At 39.1% G+C, this 14,461-nt stretch overlaps 1 protein-coding gene, 1 long non-coding RNA gene and 1 pseudogene across 2 annotated transcripts in view; 1 reads left to right on the top strand and 2 right to left on the bottom strand.

Moving 5' to 3' along the window:
- The window catches only part of LOC138043496 (NFX1-type zinc finger-containing protein 1-like), a 60,413-nt gene extending 53,862 nt beyond the window's left edge, over nucleotides 1-6,551 (bottom strand). Inside the window, exon 1 of the mRNA XM_068889791.1 lies at nucleotides 6,527-6,551. The gene's annotated coding sequence lies outside the window, so the exon portion shown is untranslated. The remainder of the gene's footprint in view (nucleotides 1-6,526) is intronic.
- A 565-nt stretch (nucleotides 6,552-7,116) lies between these two features.
- Nucleotides 7,117-10,058, bottom strand: LOC138040645 (extracellular calcium-sensing receptor-like; annotated as a pseudogene).
- A 1,815-nt stretch (nucleotides 10,059-11,873) lies between these two features.
- The window catches only part of LOC138043490 (uncharacterized), a 3,997-nt gene continuing 1,409 nt past the window's right edge, over nucleotides 11,874-14,461 (top strand). The window contains exons 1-3 of the long non-coding RNA XR_011131272.1: nucleotides 11,874-12,000; nucleotides 12,638-12,701; nucleotides 13,806-14,461. The exon at nucleotides 13,806-14,461 is cut by the window's right edge and continues 1,409 nt beyond it. This is a non-coding gene — a long non-coding RNA (uncharacterized lncRNA). The remainder of the gene's footprint in view (nucleotides 12,001-12,637; nucleotides 12,702-13,805) is intronic.

The raw sequence follows: 14,461 nt of genomic DNA, 5'->3' as shown, positions 1-14,461 counted from the left end.
AATTTATGTCCGCTGTCGATACGGATAAGATTAGTTCGAGTTCTCCAAATTCGAAGCTTAACTAAAAATTAAAGGAAACGCCGGAAAAAAAAAACTTAGAAGCTTGTTAAGAATTTGATTCGCGTTTCATCAAAACAGCTTTTCAAACAATTGGGTTTTACAAGGTTACACACTATGGACTAAAAATCATCATCTTAGCTATAATAGAAAAATGGCGAACGGAACTTGCTGTTTCCACTGATCGTTCTGAAGTGATTTCTTTCACTCCCATTAAATTTCTTGGCGCAAGGGAGCGCAATTTTTTTTCATCTATGTAGAAACAGCAAATTTTTGTAGATCTGGGACTTTCACAAGTGCAGTACCGTACGAAAATGGACAATAGGTGGTTGCAACCGATCTCTTGATACACAGATAACAATGCTACAATGTACAATTGCTGATGGACGAACAAAAGGAGCTAATGAGAGATCTTTTGTCTTCGTCCACCAACATGGCGGCGATGACGTTTAAGCAAGGACAACGGCAACGTCAACGAAACCGCCACTTCAAAATACGACGTAGCACTGTCTTAAGTATTCAAGTGGCGATTATTGTATCTTGTTCACGTTGTAAATTACGTCGGGCGAACCATCCTGTAACTGAATGGGTACGAACAGCTTTAAAGTAAAGATAGAAGATGACTACTTCGTTGTTGTAGGCTCGCGTTGTCGTCAAAACCTAAAGTTTGGTGCTTTCGCGTTGCTGTTTTGTCGAGTACGGAAAATAAATGCACTGAAATGCGTGGCGCACGTGCAGCACCGTGACGACTATTCAGTTTTTTTTTTAACCAATAATATTCTTGCTTTGTGGCGTTGTCATAGCTGTAGCTGCCGTAATTACTTAAACTTTCCGTAATGAGACCAACAAAAACATCACGAGAAAGCTCTTCAAGGCTGGATGAGGTTCGAATAAAAAGCATTTAATACGTTTTTTTACCTTGTGCTTGAATTACACAACGTTGAAGAGTTGCATGTCGGAAGAAATAAAACAGGGAAGTCCAACATCAATGGAATCATACTAGTATTAATTGTATTAGGCCATCCCCTCCTTTTTTTTTTTTACGTTTACCGTCGAATGCGTTTCCTGATATTGGGTCGGTCGGTCGGATTGAAAAAAAAAAACAAAAAAGTAATCATAAGCACTCTCGAAATCGTTGGCCTGGTACCCCAGCATCATAGCTGTGGAGCCAGGAAAACAACAAGACGTGAACCCAGAATCAATATGGCGGAAAAGTTGATGGATGTTGTTGCAAAATTTAGACAGCGTGGGAAAAAAGATCAACCACCGAAACTCCTATGCGACAGAAAAATGGCTGGAAAACGTCGTTACCTATTTATTTTTTATTTTTTATTTTTTTGGAAAATGCCAAAAAATTGGGTCGGTCGGACGACGCTAAACGGAGAAAAAAAAGGGGACGGCCTTACTTACAGACAAGCTGCTAATCTACTGTGTCAAGAACCGTTTCTCAGAATTCACTTTCTTCTTTTCTGTCCCCTCATTTGCAGGAATTGCTGCATGCCTGCGGGTTCTTTAACAAAACATATACTGGTCAGTTTTTAGGTTTCATGGACTTGAAGCGCCCGAAAAGTTGAAATAAACCCTTTGCGACGGCTGGTATATCGTAGGATATTGCCCACGGCTGAAAGATTGTCCGAAAAATTAACAGTTGGCCGCGAAGCAAAGCTTCGAGGGAGACTGTGAAATTTTGAGGACAATCTTTCAGCCAGGAAGCCGGAAAGGGGTTTATTTATATCATAACCCACCGAATAATTTCTCAAGGAGAACGCACTTCATAGACCCAAAAGGTAAAAAAAGCCAGCTTTCGTTTTGTGCCTGGCACGATTGCGGTTGACGTAATCAACAAACGCAAGTTGATTGGTTTGCTCGATTTTAATTACACAGTAATTGGAGGAAATGTTGACAGGTTGTCATGTCAAGTATGCTCTTTACAACGCCCCGAAGATCAAAAGCTTGAAAACGTAAATGAAAACAATGAAAACGCGGTTTTTTTCCAAATGTTTTTGCAATTATATTGTTCAAAAAGCGGACAGCCGACGAATTAACAGTCTTTCACAAAAATGCTTAGTATTTTTTGGTCTTCTTTGGAGGAATTAAAACGAAATTAAGCCATGAAAGTTTGAGTGAGAAAAAACGGCCGCGGATGGACATTGAACGTTCAACAAGAATGGAGTTGATTTAGCTGCTGAATCGAGCGAGATCCTTCAAAATAGCATCTAATGCTTTGTCAGTCGACTGAAATTATCTGTCACGAATAATACGAAAAGTTGAAATTTAAAAAAACGATCTCTGTGTGGTGTAAGTGAAGAACATGACAGAAACTGGTCCAGCCCAACACGAAAAATCGCCTCAACGCACTGGACAGTTCCGACGACTCCATGTTTTCAAGAGTGTTTTGGAACCTCTTTTCTTCTCCACGATAAAAAATGGACGAAAATTACATACCGTAGTAGCTTGGTAAATAGACTGTCGCAAAAAAAATGTAAATAACCTTTAGTTTGTTTATACTAAGAACAAAAGTCAATTCAAAGTTGTCGTTCAGCATTGTCAACCAGCTTTGTAATTTCTCCATCACTGGCTTCTGCAAAACGAATTTTTTTGTCTTCCATGACCAATCAAAAGTCTAGCTTGAACGTTTGCTCGTTTCCTGGTTTTTCTTTCGTAGAAGTAAAATCAGAAGACGGATATCAAATCGGAGGGCGGATATCCCATGAGAACCATTGTCCGATTTGTATCACGTGATCAGTCTTATCCAATGAGAGCCCGCGGAAATTATTCGTGGGTTACAATATCGCATAATTTATCGCATATTGTTAAGTCATGCAGTAAAAGAGATTTGGTCTGCGATTTCAAAGGTAATCGTGACCGCGTTAACTCGTAGTTTCCGCTTGTTTGAAACACATTTCGAAGTGACGAGGCGGATAGCTTTTTCTGTTCTGAAAATTAGGCTAAAGACCCGTTCACTTCCAATAAAATATAAATACGCAAATGATTGCAAGCAGTATCAATTGAAACTGCTTTGATATTGATAGGATTTTCTATAAAATACTTCACTTTCCCATTAAAATCATGAAGATGACATATCGGTGTCTTAATTATAAATTATTCGGAGAAAGTTGTTACAATTTTCAGCAAGCAAAAGGTTCAACTGAACTTTGGTAAATTTCGAGTTCTTCTGCATCTTTACTGAAAAGACTGATGAAGACGGCTTAAATTTCTAGTAGTTGCATTTAAATCCGGCACAGAAACTATTAAAGTAACAGTGGTCATTGACACACTTTGTACAACCGTCGCTAAACAAAAAATTACGTACTAGGAATGATGCGACTTTCACTTGGAGCTCTCAACATCGTTGGAGCTCTCAACATGGCGTGTATGTGTGATGACAAAAGTGAAGTTCATGAAACAAGTTACTGTCACCTATATCAAAGGCTCACTAATTCAATTGTGCTATTACGGTTGTTGCAAATTCATAAAACAAGAAGTTAGTTCTGTCTCACATGCAAACAGCTAATAAGCGATTAGAGAATTAGAAGTAACAAGTTGGTACAAACTAAATGAAAGCAGTTTGGTGTGAGAGTTGCCGACTAAAGTTCACAAAGACATGCGAACCAAATTTCTTCGCACAGTGTCGCCTATTAAGCAAAAGAAAATTGCAAAAGGTTATCACGTTTTCAGTTATACAGAATGATACTTTGCGCACTGTTTCTTGACAAAATAAACTGAGCTACCACCTCCTTTTCCAAAACAAAGAACTGTAGTTGCTGGCAACTATACCGTATGATATGCAACGGTCTGCGACGATCGGAAAATGTCTGCGTCGTCCTTGCCGCAGACGATCATAATAAACACAGGAGGCAAATGTTTCCATTTAAATCTGAAGCGATCGCGGACAAGCGTACCAATAATCCTCTGCGAAGCGAGGAGACAAAGGAGCGCACTTACCTCAAGTCCGATACTGGGACGTCTTTCAATGCGAACAATAGTGTGTTGCCGATAGGACACAGATCCTCTAAGACACGCGTTTGCATTAAAAATTGTCATAGTCGGTAGCGTCATAATGGTCGGAAAAGTAGAACTAGATTCAACTTTCCCGATCATTCAGACCGTGTGCCACAGATCGCCGCAGACGCCGGGGACCTATGTTTCCATATGTCTGCGACGTGGCACAGACCTATCGGCGATCGTGTCGCAGACGGATCGCGGACCATTGCAGATCATATGGAAACCAGGCTTAACATGGATAATTCCTTTCTATCTTCGGACCAAAGATTATCACTGAAAATTAAAAATTGGACTCACCAGTTAAATTAGGCTGTCTTTCATAATCTCCATCACGGAATTATCAGACAAAAAAGTATCAACAGGCAATCACATCAAGCTAAATATTTGCGTTGCATTGCTTTGATTCTACTTTGAAAAAACCCACCAATCAGCGCAAGAAGAAAATGGTTTAGAAATGTGGAACGTTTGAGCATAATCAGCTTTTCTGAGAAGTCCACAGGTTATTATATGTTTCCATATGTCTGCGACGTGGCACAGACCTAACGGCGATCGTGTCGCAGACGGGTCGCGGACCATTGCAGATCATATGGAAACCAGGCTTAACATGGATAATTCCTTTCTATCTTCGGACCAAAGATTATCACTGAAAATTAAAAATTGGACTCACCAGTTAAACTAGGCTGTCTTTCATGTTCTCCATCACGGAATTATCAGACAAAAGAGTATCAACAGTCAATCACATCAAGCTAAATATTTGCGTTGCATTGCTTTGATTCTACTTTGAAAAAACCCACCAATCAGCGCAAGAAGAAAATGGTTTAGAAATGTGGAAACGTTTGAGCATAATCCGCTTTTCTGAGAAGTCCACAGGTTATTATAGTTTTCTGGGAATACGCTGTCATAGAGCGGAGCCCACAGGTCACGGCATAAAATCCCCTTTCCCTAAATGTTTCAAGATGGCAGCCACATGTTGTACACCGTGAATGCCACCAAGACCAAGATTTCAACCTTGCTGCCCATTGATCGCATGCATGATGGATTCTGTGTTGCTTCTGGGGAAAAAATTAATTAACTATTTGTCGGGAGAAGAATTATACACAAGAGCCCTTTTTTGAAAGAACTTTGAGGATGAGATCGGAATCAAATTTCAAAGAAAATGAAAAGGCTGACAGTCTGTTAACACTGGAGTTAAAAAGTGTCCTTATTCTGTTCACTTGGTATTGTGATACACACCCCAGTAAAAACGTAAATACTCAAAGTAAAAGCTTGAAAAAGCAAAAATTTAAAAAGGCTCGAAACAAAATACATGCAAGGTTATTTTGCTCTACCAGTTTTTTTCGGTTGCCAAGAAATTTAAACATAAAACTAGCTAGTATTTGTACTTAAAAGCATCTTTGTCAGGCAATCTTTTTTTCATTATCATCTCCACTGTCAACCTGGCGACATTACTGGACCATCTTAATTAAAGCTGTATTCAAGATGTTTGTGCAAAATGTCAAGTCCTCCGGTTCTCTTGCACACCAGCTCCAGCTCCAGCTCAGTTTTACGCTCAGCAAATGAGACGTGATTGTAAATAAGAAAATATTCAGCTGCTGAACCAGTGAAGTTCTTCATAGCTATGTTTTAAATATAATATATATATCTATTTAGGCAAGCCTGTAATCCTCAATAATTATTTAAAGAATTAAATTTTTGTTTTTTGAGCGAGTAATGTGAGAACTACATGGATGATATCGTGCATCAAATGGAAACTCGGAAAAATCCGATATTCTGCTGAGTATGAAATAGCTAAGAATTGAGCTCTTTAGCTTGTACGTTTTGTTTTCCAATTCAAGCCACGTGATGTTACTCAGAGAAAAGTTCCTTTCAAATGTTATCTTATGCACGTGCTTATGTACGAATAACTTACGAAAAAACAAAAGGAGAATTCCATTCAGAACATCACTTGGTCTGAAATGGGAAAATCAAACGTACGTACAAGCCAAAGAGGTCGATTGAAGTATCGAGCTCTTTCAATAAGGTGCATTTTGGCGAAGTATTTTGAAAGGTGTGGTTTTTTTTTGTTTTTTTGAATCATTGTTATCCACACATTTCACCTCGGCTACTTTATCATATACAACGTGGAGTCTACTGTAATCTCAGATATCAGTTAAATTTTCTGCCATTTCTCAGCTGACAGTTAAACTTTTGGCCAATTCTCATTATTAGTTAAGTACTGTTTTGACAGATCTCAGTTTTTTTAGTTTTAAAATTCCACTAATTCACTCAAAGCCATGACCTTTCGTCAAGAGGCTTTCAAAATGCGTTTGCGAAAGAAATTTTGCTTCACCGATAGGCCTGTCGTGGAGGTAATTGGTGGTTATGATGTCGGCAAAAATCCGTTCTCAGGTGAAATTGGTGATCCTCATTTTGCCTGGGTTGAATATGCACTCCCCCACCCCCAAAAGGATTGAAAACACTTTACCTTCCGCACGCTCTCTCTTATGCGTCTCAACACATCTTCTTAATAGTCTGAATGTTTCGTATCATCTTACTGGTTTCTATGCAGAGGCACATGACCTTGAAGCGTGTAACCGTTGCAACTCCTTTTCTTGGAACAAAGCTGGTGATTTTAGGACACCAATTTTATACCCAAATATGGACAAAAATAATGTCAAGATCGAATTTGCACGCGAAGGAAAATATACGAGCTACGTTACATCCAAATAAGGAAATTTTTAAACTCAAAAATCCCCAGCTCTGAACCAGAGTTAAACGTTTCAAGGTCATGAGCTTCTAGTTCTGAGTCGGAGTTCATACAGTTATCCCTTCAGTCTCAACATTACAACATAGTATGAGACCAAAGAACTGTATTGTGCACTTACCGGCATTTGTACCGTGCACTTACCGGTATATTAATTAAAATATCTGCCATTTCTCAGCTGACAGTTAACATTTTGGCCAATTCTCATTATCAGTTAAATTTTGACAGATCTCATTTTTTTTAGTTTTAAAATCCCACTTACCTTATTGGTAATAATTTTCGTGTTGCTTTAATTTCGCGATTTTCGCGATTCAAAAAAACATCGCGAACTTAAAGCGACGGGAAAAAAAATTCCCGCGAACATTAATGTCACGAAGTTTAATGCCCTCCTCATTTTCCCATGCCAGATAGTCTGATTTTAATTCCACATTTAATGACACAACCGGTCTCAACGCTTTCGACACAAAACGTTTTGGACATTTCCTGCAGTGTTCAGATCCTGAAATCGAATTTACAAACCCGTTTTCGCATTTAACGCATTTCCAGCAACACGGGATACTTCCTTGAACAGGATAATATCCTGGATCACAAGGTTCGGCGCAGGCCGACCTGGGTTTTTCAGACGTCCATCCGTTCCATTCAATCCGTGAATTGTTATATAGTGAAAGCTTTCCATTAAGACCGTTCCATGTATCAATCTCTACGAAGTCCATTTGGTTCTTATTTAATTGCTGAAGGTTCTTAGTGGCATACGATGCAAATCGGAGATCGCCATTCTTGTCAAACATGATTGGGGTACAGGGATGGCGCAGTGGGGAGAGCACTCGCCTACTACCAATGTGACCCGGGTTCGATTCCCAGACTCGGCGTCATATGTGGGTTGAGTTTGTTGGTTCTCTACTCTGCTCCGATAGGTTTTCTCCGGGTACTCCGGTTTCCCCTCTCCTCAAACTTGATTTGTGTTAATTGTTAATTTCACTTTGCAGTGTCCCCAATTAGTGCTTCAGCGCTAGAAAGACTAGACACTTAAATAAAGTTTCTTTCCTTTACCCGATCTTCCCTGGAAGGACACAGTCTTCAAGAAACGCACGATATCCCTTGGTTTTACAAATGAACCTTTGACAGTGGGGCATTTTTCGCCGTGTTTTGTGTATTTGTTACGAAGCAGCAGGTGTCCGCTTGGTCCAGATTGTAGCTTTGGGCATAAGATGGTCACATTTGGTCTTTTGGTCGAGTACACGTAAATTTAAAGTCTTCCTTTCGAATAGCTATCTTGTTATCTTCCAAGTCTTTCATAAATTAAGCGAACTCTAGCTCCTTCCCAGTATTCTAACATCCACGGATTATAAGCAGTGTTGTTTGGTCTTAAGAGCCTCAAGGGTTTTTCGTATTCCGGGTATTTTTAAAACAAAAGCAATAGTCCCAGCATTCCTCCGACAACCTTTTCATCAAGAGTTTTGAGCTGGTACGCATCACCCCAAGTCTCTGTTCCAATCCAAATCTTGCCACTTAGGTTTTGACATGATGCTTCGTTTAAAAATCCCACGGCATTAGGTCTCTCACACCATAAAATGATCGCCCTTGCTTTCGGTGTATTCTTAAGAGATTCGATAACATTTCAAAGCTCGTCTTGCGACAAAGATAGATTAAAGATCCTTTTTATTTTCCAAGGCAATACAAATTCCACGCTTTTTAAGTTCTGTGCGCAGAGAATCGACTCCAACGCGACTGTATGCATTATCAGAGGCTACAATAGACTCATTTGTCCATTCAAAATGCAGTAAAAAATCGGCCAGTGACTGAGCTTGGTACTTGTCAGAAGGGATGGTCCTGAAAAACGAGGGATGAATAGTCTTGTCACTGACAAGTACGCTTGTCGATGATTAACTAATCTGAGGCGTTTCGTCCACCCCAACGAGGTTCAGGGGGCTCCCTCTTCACTAACTGAAATAATACTCTCTAGTAAAGCGGGTAATTAGGGGAAATATTGTGTAAGTGGATGGCGAGGTGAGGGGAAATCACAGACAAAAATTGGTCTGTAAAATGAGGAAGAGAAATCTCAAAGCAAACTCTCAAACTCACAGTGGAGTTAGCAAATGAAAACAAACTCTGTGTGAAAATAAAAACTTTAATTTCAGATACTCTAAAACCTTTCTAATCCGATTTATTTTTTCTACCATCTTATTCTACCACATCATGAACGATACAATTTTGGCTGGGACTTCATTACGACACCTAAACACCTTAAAAAGCACTTGTACGATCAAATTTTAGAGCAAAACAAACAAACAAATCAACTTTTTCTTTATGTCCAAAAGAGTACAGATAATTGTTATTTAATTCCAGTTGACAATAAAAATTCGATGTTCATTTCTGAATAAAGGAAAAACCGATTAAACTACTTTAAACTAAAACAAACAAACGGTTTAGTGTAGTGCCCAAGGAAAGAATTAGTGGATTAACTTTTTCCACTAAGTATGAGCTATTACTCAGTGGTATACTGTTTTGTCGTCGTCGTTCTCTGTCGCTCTCCTTTCGTTTCTGTTCTAGTCATAGGTCCCTCATGCATCATGTAACCTTATCAGAGCTTCTAAACATATGCCAAAAATTGCAATACAGAGAAAAAAGCAGCTCTATTGCAAATTAAAAATAAACACTCAGCTTTAATTAACTTTATATCCCTCCGATTCTTGACTTAAATAACTGCGTAGCCGCCACTGTGAACCACAGCTATCATGATATGTCAAACTGGATTGAAACTTGCGAAAAATGCAAAAAGAAAACATTTTCCAAATCGTTTTCCATCTGAACACGAAAAGAGTTGACTGTGTAAGAACTATAGTTGACGTAGTATGGCCGTGTAGCCGCGTCGAGTCCCAGAAAGCGCGCGAAAATGAAGCCTCGCTTATGTTTAGGTGAGACTTAACTGATTAGAGTGTAATGTGAAGTGCTAGTTTTCTTACACCATATGAACCATGTGAGCGTTAGCCCTACTAATGGAAATGGGCCCACACAAGGACAGGGTGGGGATTGAATCCACGACCTTCGGGTTAAATCACCGCTGCTCTACTGACTGAGCTACAAGGTCAGACGGTAGTAGGCCGTGGGAACTGAAGATGTTAAAGTCACGGCAAGGAACATGTACAAGTATAAGAAAGGGTTACGTTTTACCAAACGTTGGCCGTGTAGCACTTATATTTGAACAAACTTAACTGATTAGAGTGTAATGTGAAGTGCTACTTTTCTACCCCATAATGGAAATGGGCCCACACAAGGACAGAGAAAAACTCTGACCAGGGAGAGAATTGAACAGAGCAGCGGTGATCTAACTAGAAGGTCGTCCTGGTCTGTGTGGGCCCATTTCCATTAGTAGGGCTAACGCTCACACGGCTCATATGGGGTAGAAAACTAGCACTTCACATTACACTCAAATCAGTTAAGTCTGTTCAAATATACGTGCAACACGGCAACCGTTTGCAAAAACGTAACCATTCCTTGTACTTGTATACGTTTAGGTGAGTTAACCTGGGTTGAGCCTGCAACCAAATCGAAAATCAGTACCTGGTCAGCAGCCACCTTAAAAAGAAACAGCTGATCTCGGTGAGCTCTAAGCTTGAGCCCCTGATATGGTCACGTGATACTGGTCGGCGGATACCTTGTTTTGACAGGTGTCAATTGATCAAAACATGGATGTCCAATACCAAAGATGTATGCTGTAAACTAGCATGATACTGGTATGGACGTACGTACGGACCTACGAACGGGCGATGACGTCTTGGCTATAAAAACAAAATTTCTCCCATTGATGGGTTACCATATTTTCTAAACTATGATGCTCCGCGCGAGCGCGCCTTCGGCTGGCGCGCAGCTCTGATGATGATAATAATAATAACAACAATAATAATAATAATAATAATAATAATAATAATAACAATAATAATAAATAAGCAAATGAAAAACCGGGAACTAAAAGTGCCAACATTTTTAAACGTGTAGCTCTAGTAGTATGGAAGTGTAGTTTATTAATTTATTACAAATGGTTGTAATATGTGTCGGTTGAAACTTAAAAGGCCATTATTCTGTTTAACTTGCGTTTAGTTTAAACTAGAGAAGCGTCAAACTATCTCTGATTGTTCACCTGGCCCGAGTGGCTCGAAACATGGTTAGTGCAAACCAGCGTTAGCTACCACAGAAACGTATGGTTTCGGTACTTCACTTTGCCAATGGTAAAAGCTAACTTTGCTTCGCAACCGGCCCTGGTTGCGCTGCTTCGTGATGTCATACCACATGAAGTTGTCATCAAAGTCAATGAAATGGCCATTGAAAGCAATAATTTATTAACTTTGCCCGTCATGCTGACAGAGTTAATAAATTATTGCTTTCAATTTATTACCTTTGCCAGTCAAGCTGACAAAGCGCCACAACAGCTTGCGCCAATTACCGTGGCCCCTTTTTTTACTCTCCCAACCATGATACACAACAGAAGACAGACCACAACACTGGGAACTACGTGCCCTACTCTTAGCGACAAGTGTATGGGTTATTTTACGTCCCATAGGATTATTGAAGGGCTGTGAGACGGGGCCTACGGTTTATCGTCCTTATCCGAGAAGACTAGAGAGTCTAACCATTTGCAGATGTATTTATAAAGGCAGCACTTTCTCCTCGGTTATTTTAAGACCCTGAGTGTTGGTCCGGCCAGAATTAAACTCACGGCCGCCCGCATGACAAACCGGCGCTCAACCAACTGAGCCCCCTGTTATCCATTTTCAAATAATAATTCAATTCAGCTTCTATTTCAAGGTGACTCTCTTTACGAAGTCTTCGCTTTGTACATCAGTTTTCAGTCATACTGAAAGTAGAACTAATTACCGTAACAAAAACTGAGGGAAACTCGGGAATAGTCTATTGTTAATGAAGAGAAAGGCAATGGAAATATTTTTATTTGAACTGGCAATGCTTTCTGATTCACATGCCTCACTCTACCCTCGTCCAGCTCTTAGGTAGATGGGACCCAGTACCCTGCAAACAACGAACAGTGAGAAGAGCCTTCAGGATTAAGGTCAGCGGAATGAAAAAAAACAAAAGAAACATGGAAGATAAGCACTTTCAACGAGATTGCGTAAGGGAAGAAGAAAAACTCCGATCTACGCAATCGGAAATTACTATCCTACTTCCTTCATCTCAAGAGTCAGGTCTGTTGTGCGTTGAATCAGTAGTTTCCTTTCAAAGCTAATTGCTAATAGAAATTTTCCGAAAAAAGTTCTGTTAATTGTTGTGTCGTCATCTTCCAATCATCGAATTGGATAAATCACTTCAGTACAAGTGTACTTTGGAGCTGCCACATTTTTTCTTCTTATACAGAGTGTAACTGAATTTAAAAAAAATTGGGGGAGCAATTTCAGAATACCCCCTCACCTATTTGCATATTGTCTTCTTCTCTTGAACAACATGTGAAGCTTTTAATGAAGAAAACTCTAAGGAAGTCACGCTAACTAGTGATACATTTTTCTCGTATGCCGATTTGTTTCACGATGCTTCTAATACGTAAACTATTAACTCTTAATGTAGTTTTGCGTATTTGTATTTCATATGTGCATTTTTATTTCATATGGATTAAATTTGTTAATATATTAATTATGCAATGTTTGAGGTTTAGCTTACTAAAGCAGTCGAGGAGTGAGGCTCCTATAGTTAACTCACATATTCCAATTATCTAATACTTTGATAACAATCTACATTTATATACCACTTGTAACAGGATTTCCTTATGAAACATTCCTGGTCTGTAGGAAGAGATCTAGGTAATGCCATTAATTTATATCTTTTTAGAACTCAAGGAAAAGTATTCTTCGCAGATTGGCTGTAGTCCATCTTTCTGTTGGAGTGAATTCTTGTGAGTGGCATCATGTAATTTTTTGCATGTCTAGATATACACTGGATATTTCTAGGGGAAATTGAGCTGTCCAGTAGTGTGGGATGCGAACATTTTTTTTCGGGGAAGTGGGGTCTCTACTGCACGCCATTTTTACTCTCATACTCACTTTAACATTGTAAGACAGAGTGAGATCTGGTTATCAGATTGGGCAATTGTTTGAAAGTGTTGTATGGTCGTTCCCTTGGAAATAGCCTCCCCATTCAAATTGATGGTCGAAGAGCTCTGACAGGTGACTCAGTTTTATAAGCATAATCCTTGTGTAACAAAAGAGGGAGTGTTCACAATCTAGGAGATGAGTCCAAAATGCACTTAAGTGTCACAAAGTGTCCCATCACCCTTCTTGCAAACTTCTCAAATTCATTAGTAATTTATGAAGAGAAAACAAAGGAAATCACAACCGTGAAGGAGGTTTCGATGTGATCCTAATTATCATAAAATGCGGTGAACTTTTGCTTTGAATTTCTCTAAGAATTATTAATGCTTTGAGAAAGTATATCAAACACTCAAAAGAGTGTTTCATCAGATATCCAAACACTTTGAAGTTGGTTAAAAAAACTCAGCTGCACCTCGTTTTTTCAACCCACTTCTTAGTGTTTGGATATCTGATGAAACACTCTTCCTTGTGTTTGATATATTACTTCAGCATCACTTTTGACGAGAAATACAGACAAAAAAGGCTATAAAGTGTCCTCCTAACTATAATCCTTGAAGAGACATAAACAGTAACCCTATAATCCTAACCTAAAAATAACCCAAATACAAAGGCTAACCCTAATGTTACAAACAGATGGTTGATGCTTAGACTTTAGTTAGTGGGACATTTCGTGACATTTACCAAACTTGAGCATGCATCTAATTATGTGCAGTTCTGGACACAACTGCAATTTAGAGATGCTTTTGTATTATTGAAAACAGTGACAAAAATAAAACATTTTTGCAGCCCTCATGGACAAACATTGCTGCTCTTTTATAAAAACAATACACAAGCTGCAGCTGATTTTAGCTGAAAAGTGTCCAATCTGTCTGCTCATTTTGTTTGTTTGTCTTTTTTGTTTATTGCAGATGATATGCAAAGTACATTGTCCCAATCATGCTTTTGAACTGTATAGTAATTCTCTTATTGGTTCTTCTCCTGTAACACCCATAACAAAAGCTGTTTATAAAGACAATAATTATACTCTGCAAGGGATGAAGCTTCCTCAATGAACAGCACATCAGTGTTTAACGACTGTGAAGCCATGATGGAGATTTCATAAACTGAGTTTATCTCATGGGATCTATCCTGATGCCATTTGAAGTCAAAACACAACAAGTAGCAAGGAGTTGTGCATTGCACTGACATAATAAGATGGTAGCTATGAGATGAGTGTTATGTTATGGCAGGCTCCATCTGAAAATGGTGTAATTGTTTTACACTCGTAGTACAAACGAAAGGGTACGGAGGGAAATTTGAAAGCTGAATGGAGAGCAGTTAAAGCTAATAATTATTATAAAAAAAGGACAAGCAAACACATGACATTGAAGGGAAATTAATGATCCTGGCACAAGTTACATCCCAAAGATTAGTTTGACTAGTCCTTGTTATTAGCTCAAAGTGATGGGGCTTACTTGGGGCAAGGCTGGCGCAAGTTGTGGTCTTTAATACCTCTCTAACTACTAAGAGGGATTGAGTCAGGCTGAGTGTATGCAAACGATAGTCTGTCTGTTTTCAGTCTCTT

This window comes from Montipora capricornis, chromosome 3, assembly GCF_036669925.1.
Source record: "Montipora capricornis isolate CH-2021 chromosome 3, ASM3666992v2, whole genome shotgun sequence".
Lineage (NCBI taxonomy): Eukaryota > Metazoa > Cnidaria > Anthozoa > Scleractinia > Acroporidae > Montipora > Montipora capricornis.
Note: the sequence above shows the minus strand (reverse complement) of the source record. Positions and strands in the feature narration are given on the sequence as shown.